Below are 22,090 nucleotides of genomic sequence, written 5' to 3'. Positions count from 1 at the left end.
GAAATAAACAATTGTGTTCAGTCACCCAAGACCCTTTCCTGGTTGAAATGCCAGCCTTGCAGCCCGCAGCACACACAAATTGCAATACAGATGGCAAAAAGCCTAATCGAAAGCAAAAATGATTTCAATTGAGGTGCAAAGTGTTTTATTTGAATGAAAAATAGCCCTGGGGCCATTGAAAGCCGGTACTGATTGAACGGGGATTCACTTCAGCTTGGGCACAGGTCATTTTAAATCACAATTCAACCAAAACAACAAATGGCAATGCTTTGCAGCAAATGCTGTCGGTCAGCACATGTGCTGCTGCTTGCTGTAGTGTGGTGCTTTTAGGGACCCAAGAGCACCAGGAGAGGCCAATGTCAGCTGAGGAGCCAACCTTGAACATGCCAAGTGCTGTCTGCCAGTCCAGAAGGCCCAGAGTGAGGGAGAAAAACCTGCCTTGCAAGCATGTGACTTCAATTCGCCCTAATCGGCACCATAGATACGGACCTTTGCAGCGAGGTGTTTTACCACAACAGGCAGAAAAAGAGAGCCCAGACTGGTCACAGTTCCTGGACACAATAGGGTTGCATGTCACCAACTTGCTCGCTGCCCTGCTTTCCACTTTGCTCCAGTGCTTTCGCTCGTATACTGCATACTGACCTTCGGCAAGTAACCTGGCACAACAGAAAGGTTCACATTTAAATTCTGCACAGTTCAGTCAACTTTTAGTGGCTCACACTGAATGAAAACCAAGCACACTATTTATTTCTGCCATATGAACTGTTTCCAACTCTTTTATAAGCAACCTTTCGCTATGTGGTGGCTCGAAAATGAAAAGGATTTATGGTAATTTTTTTACATGCCTTTCTTACATGTCTCGGGTGGAAAACAATGATGTGGGACCCACAACAAGTGACACAGAAAACCAGCAAAGTGCGGGGAGGTTGAGCCTTAAATTGTGGTAACCAAAGCAGGTTTACTCAACTGCCAGACTGATCTGTCTTTTGTGAAACCTCCGCACAACAGCCCTGACAAAATGCTAACGGACATAGGCAAGCACGGCGAAAGCCTGTGTTGACAAATTTCAAAGTGTCTGCTGCCCAAAAGGTTACTTGTATACGGGCTAAACACAAGTGTCAGTGACCTGATACAAGGCCCAGGGCCTTGGAAGCTCCGGTCACACAGGTGTCAGCAAAAATCTATTTGCTGCAATGGCTTCAGAAAGGGCAGTTTTAAAATCACACAAATCTCGAAAAATAAAACCATTGGGAATGCTTAGAGCTGGGGTGTACAACTTTATATGTCTGTGGCATATAGATCCTCACAGCAGGACCCTTGTTTTCATTCTCAAGAGCTTCTACAGGCCAAGAACAACAAAACAAATCGGTGCCGGAACTGAACCAGCCTTGTAATCATTTTGCTCGCCTTAAAAAGGGCAATTTAACAAGTTTTGACACTTACCGGGTACCGACATGTTTGTAAACATTTTTTCCAGGCAAGAACCACCAGTTGTAGCCAGAAACCTGCGCTGCTGGGGCTTTGAGAGCATGATTTTGTCCAGCTGCAAGTCAATAAATCCACTTTCATCAACAGTTATAGCAAATTTACTGTGTTTGAAGCCTCGCAAGGCCTTGTCTAAGTGTAATTGGGTGTCCTGCAATGCAAACAAATCATTTTTAAGGCCTAACAGCAAGCCAAGAGCTGCAAAAAGTCTTTTAATGCATAAAAACGACGGCCCCCACTAGCGTTTTAAAAAATTCATTTAAAAACCGTCGGTTGGCGCGGTCATAGTGCAAGAGCCATCGTCATCACACAAAGATCGTATGCGCACATCGTACTTTAACCGAACGGAAGCAATCCATAATTAATTAAAAACGCAATTTAAACGCTTTTGCAAGATAATTTTTCAAGTTTTAGTATCATTGATACACGCTGCAACCATTTTCAAGCATATTTTATGCGAATTTGCCTTCGAATCGGTTTGACCGTTACCGTTAATTAGTCACAAAACGCTTGTATTTTTTGGTAATTTTCGATTTATTTGATTGATTTAAAGCCGACTCACCGGACAAAAACGTCCTGATTAAAAAAAGGAAAACTGCACCCCCCGCCGATCACAAAAAACTTGTGGTCTCCAACTCGAGTGGGCGCCAAAACCAATCGCCGCTGCTATGGAGACGGCGTCCCTGCCTAATTGGGTTTTGGGGGGGTTTTTGGGGTAAGCGAGCTCTATCTTGGTGCGCTAAAGGTCCAGTCCTGCTCAGAGCACTTGTTGGCAGGCTCCAAACCAACAAAAGCACCCCGATCTTCCTCCCTGACGCAGATTTGAGCTGTTTTCAAAACAGCTCCTAAACTAATTTTCAGCCAAAGATATTTCCGGTTCAAAAGCACCCCCACTCTTAATTTTTCCTCCAATAGAACAACCAAAAAATTCTCTTTCCAACCATACCAATTTTCAGCACACAAGCAGTTGCCAATCGTGATTTATTGCACACCGAAACAGGGTAAATTTAAAGAAAACAAAATTAAAAACTATAGTTAATTTTAGCAAAAATTTTACAAAACATGAACTGATACAATGAAATCTATGTCAATCCACAGAATAAAGAACAATAAAGAAAAAAATCACCACCAAAATTGCCAAAAGAGGATTTGAAAAATGACACATTTTGACGAAGCTGTTTTAGTGTGCTCATGCAGCAAATCACTTAATTGCAATAGGATACACTTGAAATTAGAAATAAACAATTGTGTTCAGTCACCCAAGACCCTTTCCTGGTTGAAATGCCAGCCTTGCAGCCCGCAGCACACACAAATTGCAATACAGATGGCAAAAAGCCTAATCGAAAGCAAAAATGATTTCAATTGAGGTGCAAAGTGTTTTATTTGAATGAAAAATAGCCCTGGGGCCATTGAAAGCCGGTACTGATTGAACGGGGATTCACTTCAGCTTGGGCACAGGTCATTTTAAATCACAATTCAACCAAAACAACAAATGGCAATGCTTTGCAGCAAATGCTGTCGGTCAGCACATGTGCTGCTGCTTGCTGTAGTGTGGTGCTTTTAGGGACCCAAGAGCACCAGGAGAGGCCAATGTCAGCTGAGGAGCCAACCTTGAACATGCCAAGTGCTGTCTGCCAGTCCAGAAGGCCCAGAGTGAGGGAGAAAAACCTGCCTTGCAAGCATGTGACTTCAATTCGCCCTAATCGGCACCATAGATACGGACCTTTGCAGCGAGGTGTTTTACCACAACAGGCAGAAAAAGAGAGCCCAGACTGGTCACAGTTCCTGGACACAATAGGGTTGCATGTCACCAACTTGCTCGCTGCCCTGCTTTCCACTTTGCTCCAGTGCTTTCGCTCGTATACTGCATACTGACCTTCGGCAAGTAACCTGGCACAACAGAAAGGTTCACATTTAAATTCTGCACAGTTCAGTCAACTTTTAGTGGCTCACACTGAATGAAAACCAAGCACACTATTTATTTCTGCCATATGAACTGTTTCCAACTCTTTTATAAGCAACCTTTCGCTATGTGGTGGCTCGAAAATGAAAAGGATTTATGGTAATTTTTTTACATGCCTTTCTTACATGTCTCGGGTGGAAAACAATGATGTGGGACCCACAACAAGTGACACAGAAAACCAGCAAAGTGCGGGGAGGTTGAGCCTTAAATTGTGGTAACCAAAGCAGGTTTACTCAACTGCCAGACTGATCTGTCTTTTGTGAAACCTCCGCACAACAGCCCTGACAAAATGCTAACGGACATAGGCAAGCACGGCGAAAGCCTGTGTTGACAAATTTCAAAGTGTCTGCTGCCCAAAAGGTTACTTGTATACGGGCTAAACACAAGTGTCAGTGACCTGATACAAGGCCCAGGGCCTTGGAAGCTCCGGTCACACAGGTGTCAGCAAAAATCTATTTGCTGCAATGGCTTCAGAAAGGGCAGTTTTAAAATCACACAAATCTCGAAAAATAAAACCATTGGGAATGCTTAGAGCTGGGGTGTACAACTTTATATGTCTGTGGCATATAGATCCTCACAGCAGGACCCTTGTTTTCATTCTCAAGAGCTTCTACAGGCCAAGAACAACAAAACAAATCGGTGCCGGAACTGAACCAGCCTTGTAATCATTTTGCTCGCCTTAAAAAGGGCAATTTAACAAGTTTTGACACTTACCGGGTACCGACATGTTTGTAAACATTTTTTCCAGGCAAGAACCACCAGTTGTAGCCAGAAACCTGCGCTGCTGGGGCTTTGAGAGCATGATTTTGTCCAGCTGCAAGTCAATAAATCCACTTTCATCAACAGTTATAGCAAATTTACTGTGTTTGAAGCCTCGCAAGGCCTTGTCTAAGTGTAATTGGGTGTCCTGCAATGCAAACAAATCATTTTTAAGGCCTAACAGCAAGCCAAGAGCTGCAAAAAGTCGTTTAATGCATAAAAACGACGGCCCCCACTAGCGTTTTAAAAAATTCATTTAAAAACCGTCGGTTGGCGCGGTCATAGTGCAAGAGCCATCGTCATCACACAAAGATCGTATGCGCACATCGTACTTTAACCGAACGGAAGCAATCCATAATTAATTAAAAACGCAATTTAAACGCTTTTGCAAGATAATTTTTCAATTTTTAGTATCACTGATACACGCTGCAACCATTTTCAAGCATATTTTATGCGAATTTGCCTTCGAATCGGTTTGACCGTTACCGTTAATTAGTCACAAAACGCTTGTATTTTTTGGTAATTTTCGATTTATTTGATTGATTTAAAGCCGACTCACCGGACAAAAACGTCCTGATTAAAAAAAGGAAAACTGCACCCCCCGCCGATCACAAAAAACTTGTGGTCTCCAACTCGAGTGGGCGCCAAAACCAATCGCCGCTGCTATGGAGACGGCGTCCCTGCCTAATTGGGTTTTGGGGGGGTTTTTGGGGTAAGCGAGCTCTATCTTGGTGCGCTAAAGGTCCAGTCCTGCTCAGAGCACTTGTTGGCAGGCTCCAAACCAACAAAAGCACCCCGATCTTCCTCCCTGACGCAGATTTGAGCTGTTTTCAAAACAGCTCCTAAACTAATTTTCAGCCAAAGATATTTCCGGTTCAAAAGCACCCCCACTCTTAATTTTTCCTCCAATAGAACAACCAAAAAATTCTCTTTCCAACCATACCAATTTTCAGCACACAAGCAGTTGCCAATCGTGATTTATTGCACACCGAAACAGGGTAAATTTAAAGAAAACAAAATTAAAAACTATAGTTAATTTTAGCAAAAATTTTACAAAACATGAACTGATACAATGAAATCTATGTCAATCCACAGAATAAAGAACAATAAAGAAAAAAATCACCACCAAAATTGCCAAAAGAGGATTTGAAAAATGACACATTTTGACGAAGCTGTTTTAGTGTGCTCATGCAGCAAATCACTTAATTGCAATAGGATACACTTGAAATTAGAAATAAACAATTGTGTTCAGTCACCCAAGACCCTTTCCTGGTTGAAATGCCAGCCTTGCAGCCCGCAGCACACACAAATTGCAATACAGATGGCAAAAAGCCTAATCGAAAGCAAAAATGATTTCAATTGAGGTGCAAAGTGTTTTATTTGAATGAAAAATAGCCCTGGGGCCATTGAAAGCCGGTACTGATTGAACGGGGATTCACTTCAGCTTGGGCACAGGTCATTTTAAATCACAATTCAACCAAAACAACAAATGGCAATGCTTTGCAGCAAATGCTGTCGGTCAGCACATGTGCTGCTGCTTGCTGTAGTGTGGTGCTTTTAGGGACCCAAGAGCACCAGGAGAGGCCAATGTCAGCTGAGGAGCCAACCTTGAACATGCCAAGTGCTGTCTGCCAGTCCAGAAGGCCCAGAGTGAGGGAGAAAAACCTGCCTTGCAAGCATGTGACTTCAATTCGCCCTAATCGGCACCATAGATACGGACCTTTGCAGCGAGGTGTTTTACCACAACAGGCAGAAAAAGAGAGCCCAGACTGGTCACAGTTCCTGGACACAATAGGGTTGCATGTCACCAACTTGCTCGCTGCCCTGCTTTCCACTTTGCTCCAGTGCTTTCGCTCGTATACTGCATACTGACCTTCGGCAAGTAACCTGGCACAACAGAAAGGTTCACATTTAAATTCTGCACAGTTCAGTCAACTTTTAGTGGCTCACACTGAATGAAAACCAAGCACACTATTTATTTCTGCCATATGAACTGTTTCCAACTCTTTTATAAGCAACCTTTCGCTATGTGGTGGCTCGAAAATGAAAAGGATTTATGGTAATTTTTTTACATGCCTTTCTTACATGTCTCGGGTGGAAAACAATGATGTGGGACCCACAACAAGTGACACAGAAAACCAGCAAAGTGCGGGGAGGTTGAGCCTTAAATTGTGGTAACCAAAGCAGGTTTACTCAACTGCCAGACTGATCTGTCTTTTGTGAAACCTCCGCACAACAGCCCTGACAAAATGCTAACGGACATAGGCAAGCACGGCGAAAGCCTGTGTTGACAAATTTCAAAGTGTCTGCTGCCCAAAAGGTTACTTGTATACGGGCTAAACACAAGTGTCAGTGACCTGATACAAGGCCCAGGGCCTTGGAAGCTCCGGTCACACAGGTGTCAGCAAAAATCTATTTGCTGCAATGGCTTCAGAAAGGGCAGTTTTAAAATCACACAAATCTCGAAAAATAAAACCATTGGGAATGCTTAGAGCTGGGGTGTACAACTTTATATGTCTGTGGCATATAGATCCTCACAGCAGGACCCTTGTTTTCATTCTCAAGAGCTTCTACAGGCCAAGAACAACAAAACAAATCGGTGCCGGAACTGAACCAGCCTTGTAATCATTTTGCTCGCCTTAAAAAGGGCAATTTAACAAGTTTTGACACTTACCGGGTACCGACATGTTTGTAAACATTTTTTCCAGGCAAGAACCACCAGTTGTAGCCAGAAACCTGCGCTGCTGGGGCTTTGAGAGCATGATTTTGTCCAGCTGCAAGTCAATAAATCCACTTTCATCAACAGTTATAGCAAATTTACTGTGTTTGAAGCCTCGCAAGGCCTTGTCTAAGTGTAATTGGGTGTCCTGCAATGCAAACAAATCATTTTTAAGGCCTAACAGCAAGCCAAGAGCTGCAAAAAGTCTTTTAATGCATAAAAACGACGGCCCCCACTAGCGTTTTAAAAAATTCATTTAAAAACCGTCGGTTGGCGCGGTCATAGTGCAAGAGCCATCGTCATCACACAAAGATCGTATGCGCACATCGTACTTTAACCGAACGGAAGCAATCCATAATTAATTAAAAACGCAATTTAAACGCTTTTGCAAGATAATTTTTCAAGTTTTAGTATCATTGATACACGCTGCAACCATTTTCAAGCATATTTTATGCGAATTTGCCTTCGAATCGGTTTGACCGTTACCGTTAATTAGTCACAAAACGCTTGTATTTTTTGGTAATTTTCGATTTATTTGATTGATTTAAAGCCGACTCACCGGACAAAAACGTCCTGATTAAAAAAAGGAAAACTGCACCCCCCGCCGATCACAAAAAACTTGTGGTCTCCAACTCGAGTGGGCGCCAAAACCAATCGCCGCTGCTATGGAGACGGCGTCCCTGCCTAATTGGGTTTTGGGGGGGTTTTTGGGGTAAGCGAGCTCTATCTTGGTGCGCTAAAGGTCCAGTCCTGCTCAGAGCACTTGTTGGCAGGCTCCAAACCAACAAAAGCACCCCGATCTTCCTCCCTGACGCAGATTTGAGCTGTTTTCAAAACAGCTCCTAAACTAATTTTCAGCCAAAGATATTTCCGGTTCAAAAGCACCCCCACTCTTAATTTTTCCTCCAATAGAACAACCAAAAAATTCTCTTTCCAACCATACCAATTTTCAGCACACAAGCAGTTGCCAATCGTGATTTATTGCACACCGAAACAGGGTAAATTTAAAGAAAACAAAATTAAAAACTATAGTTAATTTTAGCAAAAATTTTACAAAACATGAACTGATACAATGAAATCTATGTCAATCCACAGAATAAAGAACAATAAAGAAAAAAATCACCACCAAAATTGCCAAAAGAGGATTTGAAAAATGACACATTTTGACGAAGCTGTTTTAGTGTGCTCATGCAGCAAATCACTTAATTGCAATAGGATACACTTGAAATTAGAAATAAACAATTGTGTTCAGTCACCCAAGACCCTTTCCTGGTTGAAATGCCAGCCTTGCAGCCCGCAGCACACACAAATTGCAATACAGATGGCAAAAAGCCTAATCGAAAGCAAAAATGATTTCAATTGAGGTGCAAAGTGTTTTATTTGAATGAAAAATAGCCCTGGGGCCATTGAAAGCCGGTACTGATTGAACGGGGATTCACTTCAGCTTGGGCACAGGTCATTTTAAATCACAATTCAACCAAAACAACAAATGGCAATGCTTTGCAGCAAATGCTGTCGGTCAGCACATGTGCTGCTGCTTGCTGTAGTGTGGTGCTTTTAGGGACCCAAGAGCACCAGGAGAGGCCAATGTCAGCTGAGGAGCCAACCTTGAACATGCCAAGTGCTGTCTGCCAGTCCAGAAGGCCCAGAGTGAGGGAGAAAAACCTGCCTTGCAAGCATGTGACTTCAATTCGCCCTAATCGGCACCATAGATACGGACCTTTGCAGCGAGGTGTTTTACCACAACAGGCAGAAAAAGAGAGCCCAGACTGGTCACAGTTCCTGGACACAATAGGGTTGCATGTCACCAACTTGCTCGCTGCCCTGCTTTCCACTTTGCTCCAGTGCTTTCGCTCGTATACTGCATACTGACCTTCGGCAAGTAACCTGGCACAACAGAAAGGTTCACATTTAAATTCTGCACAGTTCAGTCAACTTTTAGTGGCTCACACTGAATGAAAACCAAGCACACTATTTATTTCTGCCATATGAACTGTTTCCAACTCTTTTATAAGCAACCTTTCGCTATGTGGTGGCTCGAAAATGAAAAGGATTTATGGTAATTTTTTTACATGCCTTTCTTACATGTCTCGGGTGGAAAACAATGATGTGGGACCCACAACAAGTGACACAGAAAACCAGCAAAGTGCGGGGAGGTTGAGCCTTAAATTGTGGTAACCAAAGCAGGTTTACTCAACTGCCAGACTGATCTGTCTTTTGTGAAACCTCCGCACAACAGCCCTGACAAAATGCTAACGGACATAGGCAAGCACGGCGAAAGCCTGTGTTGACAAATTTCAAAGTGTCTGCTGCCCAAAAGGTTACTTGTATACGGGCTAAACACAAGTGTCAGTGACCTGATACAAGGCCCAGGGCCTTGGAAGCTCCGGTCACACAGGTGTCAGCAAAAATCTATTTGCTGCAATGGCTTCAGAAAGGGCAGTTTTAAAATCACACAAATCTCGAAAAATAAAACCATTGGGAATGCTTAGAGCTGGGGTGTACAACTTTATATGTCTGTGGCATATAGATCCTCACAGCAGGACCCTTGTTTTCATTCTCAAGAGCTTCTACAGGCCAAGAACAACAAAACAAATCGGTGCCGGAACTGAACCAGCCTTGTAATCATTTTGCTCGCCTTAAAAAGGGCAATTTAACAAGTTTTGACACTTACCGGGTACCGACATGTTTGTAAACATTTTTTCCAGGCAAGAACCACCAGTTGTAGCCAGAAACCTGCGCTGCTGGGGCTTTGAGAGCATGATTTTGTCCAGCTGCAAGTCAATAAATCCACTTTCATCAACAGTTATAGCAAATTTACTGTGTTTGAAGCCTCGCAAGGCCTTGTCTAAGTGTAATTGGGTGTCCTGCAATGCAAACAAATCATTTTTAAGGCCTAACAGCAAGCCAAGAGCTGCAAAAAGTCTTTTAATGCATAAAAACGACGGCCCCCACTAGCGTTTTAAAAAATTCATTTAAAAACCGTCGGTTGGCGCGGTCATAGTGCAAGAGCCATCGTCATCACACAAAGATCGTATGCGCACATCGTACTTTAACCGAACGGAAGCAATCCATAATTAATTAAAAACGCAATTTAAACGCTTTTGCAAGATAATTTTTCAAGTTTTAGTATCATTGATACACGCTGCAACCATTTTCAAGCATATTTTATGCGAATTTGCCTTCGAATCGGTTTGACCGTTACCGTTAATTAGTCACAAAACGCTTGTATTTTTTGGTAATTTTCGATTTATTTGATTGATTTAAAGCCGACTCACCGGACAAAAACGTCCTGATTAAAAAAAGGAAAACTGCACCCCCCGCCGATCACAAAAAACTTGTGGTCTCCAACTCGAGTGGGCGCCAAAACCAATCGCCGCTGCTATGGAGACGGCGTCCCTGCCTAATTGGGTTTTGGGGGGGTTTTTGGGGTAAGCGAGCTCTATCTTGGTGCGCTAAAGGTCCAGTCCTGCTCAGAGCACTTGTTGGCAGGCTCCAAACCAACAAAAGCACCCCGATCTTCCTCCCTGACGCAGATTTGAGCTGTTTTCAAAACAGCTCCTAAACTAATTTTCAGCCAAAGATATTTCCGGTTCAAAAGCACCCCCACTCTTAATTTTTCCTCCAATAGAACAACCAAAAAATTCTCTTTCCAACCATACCAATTTTCAGCACACAAGCAGTTGCCAATCGTGATTTATTGCACACCGAAACAGGGTAAATTTAAAGAAAACAAAATTAAAAACTATAGTTAATTTTAGCAAAAATTTTACAAAACATGAACTGATACAATGAAATCTATGTCAATCCACAGAATAAAGAACAATAAAGAAAAAAATCACCACCAAAATTGCCAAAAGAGGATTTGAAAAATGACACATTTTGACGAAGCTGTTTTAGTGTGCTCATGCAGCAAATCACTTAATTGCAATAGGATACACTTGAAATTAGAAATAAACAATTGTGTTCAGTCACCCAAGACCCTTTCCTGGTTGAAATGCCAGCCTTGCAGCCCGCAGCACACACAAATTGCAATACAGATGGCAAAAAGCCTAATCGAAAGCAAAAATGATTTCAATTGAGGTGCAAAGTGTTTTATTTGAATGAAAAATAGCCCTGGGGCCATTGAAAGCCGGTACTGATTGAACGGGGATTCACTTCAGCTTGGGCACAGGTCATTTTAAATCACAATTCAACCAAAACAACAAATGGCAATGCTTTGCAGCAAATGCTGTCGGTCAGCACATGTGCTGCTGCTTGCTGTAGTGTGGTGCTTTTAGGGACCCAAGAGCACCAGGAGAGGCCAATGTCAGCTGAGGAGCCAACCTTGAACATGCCAAGTGCTGTCTGCCAGTCCAGAAGGCCCAGAGTGAGGGAGAAAAACCTGCCTTGCAAGCATGTGACTTCAATTCGCCCTAATCGGCACCATAGATACGGACCTTTGCAGCGAGGTGTTTTACCACAACAGGCAGAAAAAGAGAGCCCAGACTGGTCACAGTTCCTGGACACAATAGGGTTGCATGTCACCAACTTGCTCGCTGCCCTGCTTTCCACTTTGCTCCAGTGCTTTCGCTCGTATACTGCATACTGACCTTCGGCAAGTAACCTGGCACAACAGAAAGGTTCACATTTAAATTCTGCACAGTTCAGTCAACTTTTAGTGGCTCACACTGAATGAAAACCAAGCACACTATTTATTTCTGCCATATGAACTGTTTCCAACTCTTTTATAAGCAACCTTTCGCTATGTGGTGGCTCGAAAATGAAAAGGATTTATGGTAATTTTTTTACATGCCTTTCTTACATGTCTCGGGTGGAAAACAATGATGTGGGACCCACAACAAGTGACACAGAAAACCAGCAAAGTGCGGGGAGGTTGAGCCTTAAATTGTGGTAACCAAAGCAGGTTTACTCAACTGCCAGACTGATCTGTCTTTTGTGAAACCTCCGCACAACAGCCCTGACAAAATGCTAACGGACATAGGCAAGCACGGCGAAAGCCTGTGTTGACAAATTTCAAAGTGTCTGCTGCCCAAAAGGTTACTTGTATACGGGCTAAACACAAGTGTCAGTGACCTGATACAAGGCCCAGGGCCTTGGAAGCTCCGGTCACACAGGTGTCAGCAAAAATCTATTTGCTGCAATGGCTTCAGAAAGGGCAGTTTTAAAATCACACAAATCTCGAAAAATAAAACCATTGGGAATGCTTAGAGCTGGGGTGTACAACTTTATATGTCTGTGGCATATAGATCCTCACAGCAGGACCCTTGTTTTCATTCTCAAGAGCTTCTACAGGCCAAGAACAACAAAACAAATCGGTGCCGGAACTGAACCAGCCTTGTAATCATTTTGCTCGCCTTAAAAAGGGCAATTTAACAAGTTTTGACACTTACCGGGTACCGACATGTTTGTAAACATTTTTTCCAGGCAAGAACCACCAGTTGTAGCCAGAAACCTGCGCTGCTGGGGCTTTGAGAGCATGATTTTGTCCAGCTGCAAGTCAATAAATCCACTTTCATCAACAGTTATAGCAAATTTACTGTGTTTGAAGCCTCGCAAGGCCTTGTCTAAGTGTAATTGGGTGTCCTGCAATGCAAACAAATCATTTTTAAGGCCTAACAGCAAGCCAAGAGCTGCAAAAAGTCTTTTAATGCATAAAAACGACGGCCCCCACTAGCGTTTTAAAAAATTCATTTAAAAACCGTCGGTTGGCGCGGTCATAGTGCAAGAGCCATCGTCATCACACAAAGATCGTATGCGCACATCGTACTTTAACCGAACGGAAGCAATCCATAATTAATTAAAAACGCAATTTAAACGCTTTTGCAAGATAATTTTTCAAGTTTTAGTATCATTGATACACGCTGCAACCATTTTCAAGCATATTTTATGCGAATTTGCCTTCGAATCGGTTTGACCGTTACCGTTAATTAGTCACAAAACGCTTGTATTTTTTGGTAATTTTCGATTTATTTGATTGATTTAAAGCCGACTCACCGGACAAAAACGTCCTGATTAAAAAAAGGAAAACTGCACCCCCCGCCGATCACAAAAAACTTGTGGTCTCCAACTCGAGTGGGCGCCAAAACCAATCGCCGCTGCTATGGAGACGGCGTCCCTGCCTAATTGGGTTTTGGGGGGGTTTTTGGGGTAAGCGAGCTCTATCTTGGTGCGCTAAAGGTCCAGTCCTGCTCAGAGCACTTGTTGGCAGGCTCCAAACCAACAAAAGCACCCCGATCTTCCTCCCTGACGCAGATTTGAGCTGTTTTCAAAACAGCTCCTAAACTAATTTTCAGCCAAAGATATTTCCGGTTTAAAAGCACCCCCACTCTTAATTTTTCCTCCAATAGAACAACCAAAAAATTCTCTTTCCAACCATACCAATTTTCAGCACACAAGCAGTTGCCAATCGTGATTTATTGCACACCGAAACAGGGTAAATTTAAAGAAAACAAAATTAAAAACTATAGTTAATTTTAGCAAAAATTTTACAAAACATGAACTGATACAATGAAATCTATGTCAATCCACAGAATAAAGAACAATAAAGAAAAAAATCACCACCAAAATTGCCAAAAGAGGATTTGAAAAATGACACATTTTGACGAAGCTGTTTTAGTGTGCTCATGCAGCAAATCACTTAATTGCAATAGGATACACTTGAAATTAGAAATAAACAATTGTGTTCAGTCACCCAAGACCCTTTCCTGGTTGAAATGCCAGCCTTGCAGCCCGCAGCACACACAAATTGCAATACAGATGGCAAAAAGCCTAATCGAAAGCAAAAATGATTTCAATTGAGGTGCAAAGTGTTTTATTTGAATGAAAAATAGCCCTGGGGGCATTGAAAAATGGTACTGATTGAACGGGGATTCACTTCAGCTTGGGCACAGGTCATTTTAAAATCACAATTCAACAAAAACAACAAATGGCAATGCTTTGCAGCAAATGCTGTTGGTCAGCACATGTGCTGCTGCTTGCTGTAGTGTGGTGCTTTTAGGGACCCAAGAGCACCAGGAGAGGCCAATGTCAGCTGAGGAGCCAACCTTGAACATGCCAAGTGCTGTCTGCCAGTCCAGAATCCAGAAGGCCCAGAGTGAGGGAGAAAAACCTGCCTTGCAAGCATGTGACTTCAATTCGCCCTAATCGGCACCATAGATACGGACCTTTGGAGCGAGGTGTTTTACCACAACAGGCAGAAAAAGAGAGCCCAGACTGGTCACAGTTCCTGGACACAATAGGGTTGCATGTCACCAACTTGCTCGCTGCCCTGCTTTCCACTTTGCTCCAGTGCTTTCGCTCGTATACTGCATACTGACCTTCGGCAAGTAACCTGGCACAACAGAAAGGTTCACATTTAAATTCTGCACAGTTCAGTCAACTTTTAGTGGCTCACACTGAATGAAAACCAAGCACACTATTTATTTCTGCCATATGAACTGTTTCCAACTCTTTTATAAGCAACCTTTCGCTATGTGGTGGCTCGAAAATAAAAAGGATTTATGGTAATTTTTTTACATGCCTTTCTTACATGTCTCGGGTGGAAAACAATGATGTGGGACCCACAACAAGTGACACAGAAAACCAGCAAAGTGCGGGGAGGTTGAGCCTTAAATTGTGGCAACCAAAGCAGGTTTACTCAACTGCCAGACTGCTCTGTCTTTTGTAAAACCTCCGCACAACAGCCCTGACAAAATGCTAACGGACATAGGCAAGCACGGCGAAAGCCTGTGTTGACAAATTTCAAAGTGTCTGCTGCCCAAAAGGTTACTTGTATACGGGCTAAACACAAGTGTCAGTGACCTGATACAAGGCCCAGGGCCTTGGAAGCTCCGGTCACACAGGTGTCAGCAAAAATCTATTTGCTGCAATGGCTTCAGAAAGGGCAGTTTTAAAATCACACAAATCTCGAAAAATAAAACCATTGGGAATGCTTAGAGCTGGGGTGTACAACTTTATATGTCTGTGGCATAGAGATGCTCACAGCAGGACCCTTGTTTTCATTCTCAAGAGCTTCTACAGGCCAAGAACAACAAAACAAATCGGTGCCGGAACTGAACCAGCCTTGTAATCATTTTGCTCGCCTTAAAAAGGGCAATTTAACAAGTTTTGACACTTACCGGGTACCGACATGTTTGTAAACATTTTTTCCAGGCAAGAACCACCAGTTGTAGCCAGAAACCTGCGCTGCTGGGGCTTTGAGAGCATGATTTTGTCCAGCTGCAAGTCAATAAATCCACTTTCATCAACAGTTATAGCAAATTTACTGTGTTTGAAGCCTCGCAAGGCCTTGTCTAAGTGTAATTGGGTGTCCTGCAATGCAAACAAATCATTTTTAAGGCCTAACAGCAAGCCAAGAGCTGCAAAAAGTCTTTTAATGCATAAAAACGACGGCCCCCCACTAGCGTTTTAAAAAATTCATTTAAAAACCGTCAGTTGGCGCGGTCATAGTGCAAGAGCCATCGTCATCACACAAAGATCGTATGCGCACATCGTACTTTAACCGAACGGAAGCAATCCATAATTAATTAAAAACGCAATTTAAACGCTTTTGCAAGATAATTTTTCAAGTTTTAGTATCATTGATGCACGCTGCAACCATTTTCAAGCATATTTTATGCGAATTTGCCTTCGAATCGGTTTGACCGTTACCGTTAATTAGTCACAAAACGCTTGTATTTTTTGGTAATTTTCGATTTATTTGATTGATTTAAAGCCGACTCACCGGACAAAAACGTCCTGATTAAAAAAAGGAAAACTGCACCCCCCGCCGATCACAAAAAACTTGTGGTCTCCAACTGGAGTGGGCGCCAAAACCAATCGCCGCTGCTATGGAGACGGCGTCCCTGCCTAATTGGGTTTTGGGGGGGTTTTTGGGGTAAGCGAGCTCTATCTTGGTGCGCTAAAGGTCCAGTCCTGCTCAGAGCACTTGTTGGCAGGCTCCAAACCAACAAAAGCACCCCGATCTTCCTCCCTGACGCAGATTTGAGCTGTTTTCAAAACAGCTCCTAAACTAATTTTCAGCCAAAGATATTTCCGGTTTAAAAGCACCCCCACTCTTAATTTTTCCTCCAATAGAACAACCAAAAAATTCTCTTTCCAACCATACCAATTTTCAGCACACAAGCAGTTGCCAATCGTGATTTATTGCACACCGAAACAGGGTAAATTTAAAGAAAACAAAATTAAAAACTATAGTTAATTTTAGCAAAAATTTTACAAAACATGAACTGATACAATGAAATCTATGTCAATCCACAGAATAAAGAACAATAAAGAAAAAAATCACCACCAAAATTGCCAAAAGAGGATTTGAAAAATGACACATTTTGACGAAGCTGTTTTAGTGTGCTCATGCAGCAAATCACTTAATTGCAATAGGATACACTTGAAATTAGAAATAAACAATTGTGTTCAGTCACCCAAGACCCTTTCCTGGTTGAAATGCCAGCCTTGCAGCCCGCAGCACACACAAATTGCAATACAGATGGCAAAAAGCCTAATCGAAAGCAAAAATGATTTCAATTGAGGTGCAAAGTGTTTTATTTGAATGAAAAATAGCCCTGGGGCCATTGAAAACCGGTACTGATTGAACGGGGATTCACTTCAGCTTGGGCACAGATCATTTTAAATCACAATTCAACAAAAACAACAAATGGCAATGCTTTGCAGCAAATGCTGTTGGTCAGCACATGTGCTGCTGCTTGCTGTAGTGTGGTGCTTTTAGGGACCCAAGAGCACCAGGAGAGGCCAATGTCAGCTGAGGAGCCAACCTTGAACATGCCAAGTGCTGTCTGCCAGTCCAGAATCCAGAAGGCCCAGAGTGAGGGAGAAAAACCTGCCTTGCAAGCATGTGACTTCAATTCGCCCTAATCGGCACCATAGATACGGACCTTTGGAGCGAGGTGTTTTACCACAACAGGCAGAAAAAGAGAGCCCAGACTGGTCACAGTTCCTGGACACAATAGGGTTGCATGTCACCAACTTGCTCGCTGCCCTGCTTTCCACTTTGCTCCAGTGCTTTCGCTCGTATACTGCATACTGACCTTCGGCAAGTAACCTGGCACAACAGAAAGGTTCACATTTAAATTCTGCACAGTTCAGTCAACTTTTAGTGGCTCACACTGAATGAAAACCAAGCACACTATTTATTTCTGCCATATGAACTGTTTCCAACTCTTTTATAAGCAACCTTTCGCTATGTGGTGGCTCGAAAATAAAAAGGATTTATGGTAATTTTTTTACATGCCTTTCTTACATGTCTCGGGTGGAAAACAATGATGTGGGACCCACAACAAGTGACACAGAAAACCAGCAAAGTGCGGGGAGGTTGAGCCTTAAATTGTGGCAACCAAAGCAGGTTTACTCAACTGCCAGACTGCTCTGTCTTTTGTAAAACCTCCGCACAACAGCCCTGACAAAATGCTAACGGACATAGGCAAGCACGGCGAAAGCCTGTGTTGACAAATTTCAAAGTGTCTCCTGCCCAAAAGGTTACTTGTATACGGGCTAAACACAAGTGTCAGTGACCTGATACAAGGCCCAGGGCCTTGGAAGCTCCGGTCACACAGGTGTCAGCAAAAATCTATTTGCTGCAATGGCTTCAGAAAGGGCAGTTTTAAAATCACACAAATCTCGAAAAATAAAACCATTGGGAATGCTTAGAGCTGGGGTGTACAACTTTATATGTCTGTGGCATAGAGATGCTCACAGCAGGACCCTTGTTTTCATTCTCAAGAGCTTCTACAGGCCAAGAACAACAAAACAAATCGGTGCCGGAACTGAACCAGCCTTGTAATCATTTTGCTCGCCTTAAAAAGGGCAATTTAACAAGTTTTGACACTTACCGGGTACCGACATGTTTGTAAACATTTTTTCCAGGCAAGAACCACCAGTTGTAGCCAGAAACCTGCGCTGCTGGGGCTTTGAGAGCATGATTTTGTCCAGCTGCAAGTCAATAAATCCACTTTCATCAACAGTTATAGCAAATTTACTGTGTTTGAAGCCTCGCAAGGCCTTGTCTAAGTGTAATTGGGTGTCCTGCAATGCAAACAAATCATTTTTAAGGCCTAACAGCAAGCCAAGAGCTGCAAAAAGTCTTTTAATGCATAAAAACGACGGCCCCCCACTAGCGTTTTAAAAAATTCATTTAAAAACCGTCAGTTGGCGCGGTCATAGTGCAAGAGCCATCGTCATCACACAAAGATCGTATGCGCACATCGTACTTTAACCGAACGGAAGCAATCCATAATTAATTAAAAACGCAATTTAAACGCTTTTGCAAGATAATTTTTCAAGTTTTAGTATCATTGATGCACGCTGCAACCATTTTCAAGCATATTTTATGCGAATTTGCCTTCGAATCGGTTTGACCGTTACCGTTAATTAGTCACAAAACGCTTGTATTTTTTGGTAATTTTCGATTTATTTGATTGATTTAAAGCCGACTCACCGGACAAAAACGTCCTAATTAAAAAAAGGAAAACTGCACCCCCCGCCGATCACAAAAAACTTGTTGTCTCCAACTCGAGTGGGCGCCAAAACCAATCGCCGCTGCTATGGAGACGGCGTCCCTGCCTAATTGGGTTTTGGGGGGGTTTTTGGGGTAAGCGAGCTCTATCTTGGTGCGCTAAAGGTCCAGTCCTGCTCAGAGCACTTGTTGGCAGGCTCCAAACCAACAAAAGCACCCCGATCTTCCTCCCTGACGCAGATTTGAGCTGTTTTCAAAACAGCTCCTAAACTAATTTTCAGCCAAAGATATTTCCGGTTTAAAAGCACCCCCACTCTTAATTTTTCCTCCAATAGAACAACCAAAAAATTCTCTTTCCAACCATACCAATTTTCAGCACACAAGCAGTTGCCAATCGTGATTTATTGCACACCGAAACAGGGTAAATTTAAAGAAAACAAAATTAAAAACTATAGTTAATTTTAGCAAAAATTTTACAAAACATGAACTGATACAATGAAATCTATGTCAATCCACAGAATAAAGAACAATAAAGAAAAAAATCACCACCAAAATTGCCAAAAGAGGATTTGAAAAATGACACATTTTGACGAAGCTGTTTTAGTGTGCTCATGCAGCAAATCACTTAATTGCAATAGGATACACTTGAAATTAGAAATAAACAATTGTGTTCAGTCACCCAAGACCCTTTCCTGGTTGAAATGCCAGCCTTGCAGCCCGCAGCACACACAAATTGCAATACAGATGGCAAAAAGCCTAATCGAAAGCAAAAATGATTTCAATTGAGGTGCAAAGTGTTTTATTTGAATGAAAAATAGCCCTGGGGCCATTGAAAACCGGTACTGATTGAACGGGGATTCACTTCAGCTTGGGCACAGGTCATTTTAAATCACAATTCAACAAAAACAACAAATGGCAATGCTTTGCAGCAAATGCTGTTGGTCAGCACATGTGCTGCTGCTTGCTGTAGTGTGGTGCTTTTAGGGACCCAAGAGCACCAGGAGAGGCCAATGTCAGCTGAGGAGCCAACCTTGAACATGCCAAGTGCTGTCTGCCAGTCCAGAATCCAGAAGGCCCAGAGTGAGGGAGAAAAACCTGCCTTGCAAGCATGTGACTTCAATTCGCCCTAATCGGCACCATAGATACGGACCTTTGGAGCGAGGTGTTTTACCACAACAGGCAGAAAAAGAGAGCCCAGACTGGTCACAGTTCCTGGACACAATAGGGTTGCATGTCACCAACTTGCTCGCTGCCCTGCTTTCCACTTTGCTCCAGTGCTTTCGCTCGTATACTGCATACTGACCTTCGGCAAGTAACCTGGCACAACAGAAAGGTTCACATTTAAATTCTGCACAGTTCAGTCAACTTTTAGTGGCTCACACTGAATGAAAACCAAGCACACTATTTATTTCTGCCATATGAACTGTTTCCAACTCTTTTATAAGCAACCTTTCGCTATGTGGTGGCTCGAAAATAAAAAGGATTTATGGTAATTTTTTTACATGCCTTTCTTACATGTCTCGGGTGGAAAACAATGATGTGGGACCCACAACAAGTGACACAGAAAACCAGCAAAGTGCGGGGAGGTTGAGCCTTAAATTGTGGCAACCAAAGCAGGTTTACTCAACTGCCAGACTGCTCTGTCTTTTGTAAAACCTCCGCACAACAGCCCTGACAAAATGCTAACGGACATAGGCAAGCACGGCGAAAGCCTGTGTTGACAAATTTCAAAGTGTCTCCTGCCCAAAAGGTTACTTGTATACGGGCTAAACACAAGTGTCAGTGACCTGATACAAGGCCCAGGGCCTTGGAAGCTCCGGTCACACAGGTGTCAGCAAAAATCTATTTGCTGCAATGGCTTCAGAAAGGGCAGTTTTAAAATCACACAAATCTCGAAAAATAAAACCATTGGGAATGCTTAGAGCTGGGGTGTACAACTTTATATGTCTGTGGCATAGAGATGCTCACAGCAGGACCCTTGTTTTCATTCTCAAGAGCTTCTACAGGCCAAGAACAACAAAACAAATCGGTGCCGGAACTGAACCAGCCTTGTAATCATTTTGCTCGCCTTAAAAAGGGCAATTTAACAAGTTTTGACACTTACCGGGTACTGACATGTTTGTAAACATTTTTTCCAGGCAAGAACCACCAGTTGTAGCCAGAAACCTGCGCTGCTGGGGCTTTGAGAGCATGATTTTGTCCAGCTGCAAGTCAATAAATCCACTTTCATCAACAGTTATAGCAAATTTACTGTGTTTGAAGCCTCGCAAGGCCTTGTCTAAGTGTAATTGGGTGTCCTGCAATGCAAACAAATCATTTTTAAGGCCTAACAGCAAGCCAAGAGCTGCAAAAAGTCTTTTAATGCATAAAAACGACGGCCCCCCACTAGCGTTTTAAAAAATTCATTTAAAAACCGTCAGTTGGCGCGGTCATAGTGCAAGAGCCATCGTCATCACACAAAGATCGTATGCGCACATCGTACTTTAACCGAACGGAAGCAATCCATAATTAATTAAAAACGCAATTTAAACGCTTTTGCAAGATAATTTTTCAAGTTTTAGTATCATTGATGCACGCTGCAACCATTTTCAAGCATATTTTATGCGAATTTGCCTTCGAATCGGTTTGACCGTTACCGTTAATTAGTCACAAAACGCTTGTATTTTTTGGTAATTTTCGATTTATTTGATTGATTTAAAGCCGACTCACCGGACAAAAACGTCCTAATTAAAAAAAGGAAAACTGCACACCCCGCCGATCACAAAAAACTTGTTGTCTCCAACTCGAGTGGGCGCCAAAACCAATCGCCGCTGCTATGGAGACGGCGTCCCTGCCTAATTGGGTTTTGGGGGGGTTTTTGGGGTAAGCGAGCTCTATCTTGGTGCGCTAAAGGTCCAGTCCTGCTCAGAGCACTTGTTGGCAGGCTCCAAACCAACAAAAGCACCCCGATCTTCCTCCCTGACGCAGATTTGAGCTGTTTTCAAAACAGCTCCTAAACTAATTTTCAGCCAAAGATATTTCCGGTTTAAAAGCACCCCCACTCTTAATTTTTCCTCCAATAGAACAACCAAAAAATTCTCTTTCCAACCATACCAATTTTCAGCACACAAGCAGTTGCCAATCGTGATTTATTGCACACCGAAACAGGGTAAATTTAAAGAAAACAAAATTAAAAACTATAGTTAATTTTAGCAAAAATTTTACAAAACATGAACTGATACAATGAAATCTATGTCAATCCACAGAATAAAGAACAATAAAGAAAAAAATCACCACCAAAATTGCCAAAAGAGGATTTGAAAAATGACACATTTTGACGAAGCTGTTTTAGTGTGCTCATGCAGCAAATCACTTAATTGCAATAGGATACACTTGAAATTAGAAATAAACAATTGTGTTCAGTCACCCAAGACCCTTTCCTGGTTGAAATGCCAGCCTTGCAGCCCGCAGCACACACAAATTGCAATACAGATGGCAAAAAGCCTAATCGAAAGCAAAAATGATTTCAATTGAGGTGCAAAGTGTTTTATTTGAATGAAAAATAGCCCTGGGGCCATTGAAAACCGGTACTGATTGAACGGGGATTCACTTCAGCTTGGGCACAGGTCATTTTAAATCACAATTCAACAAAAACAACAAATGGCAATGCTTTGCAGCAAATGCTGTCGGTCAGCACATGTGCTGCTGCTTGCTG

This window comes from Phallusia mammillata, chromosome 3 (genome assembly GCF_965637545.1).
Source record: "Phallusia mammillata chromosome 3, kaPhaMamm4.hap1.1, whole genome shotgun sequence".
In the NCBI taxonomy this organism is placed as follows: domain Eukaryota; kingdom Metazoa; phylum Chordata; class Ascidiacea; order Phlebobranchia; family Ascidiidae; genus Phallusia; species Phallusia mammillata.
The sequence above is the reverse complement of the archived record's forward strand: the minus strand, read 5'-3'. Positions refer to the sequence as shown.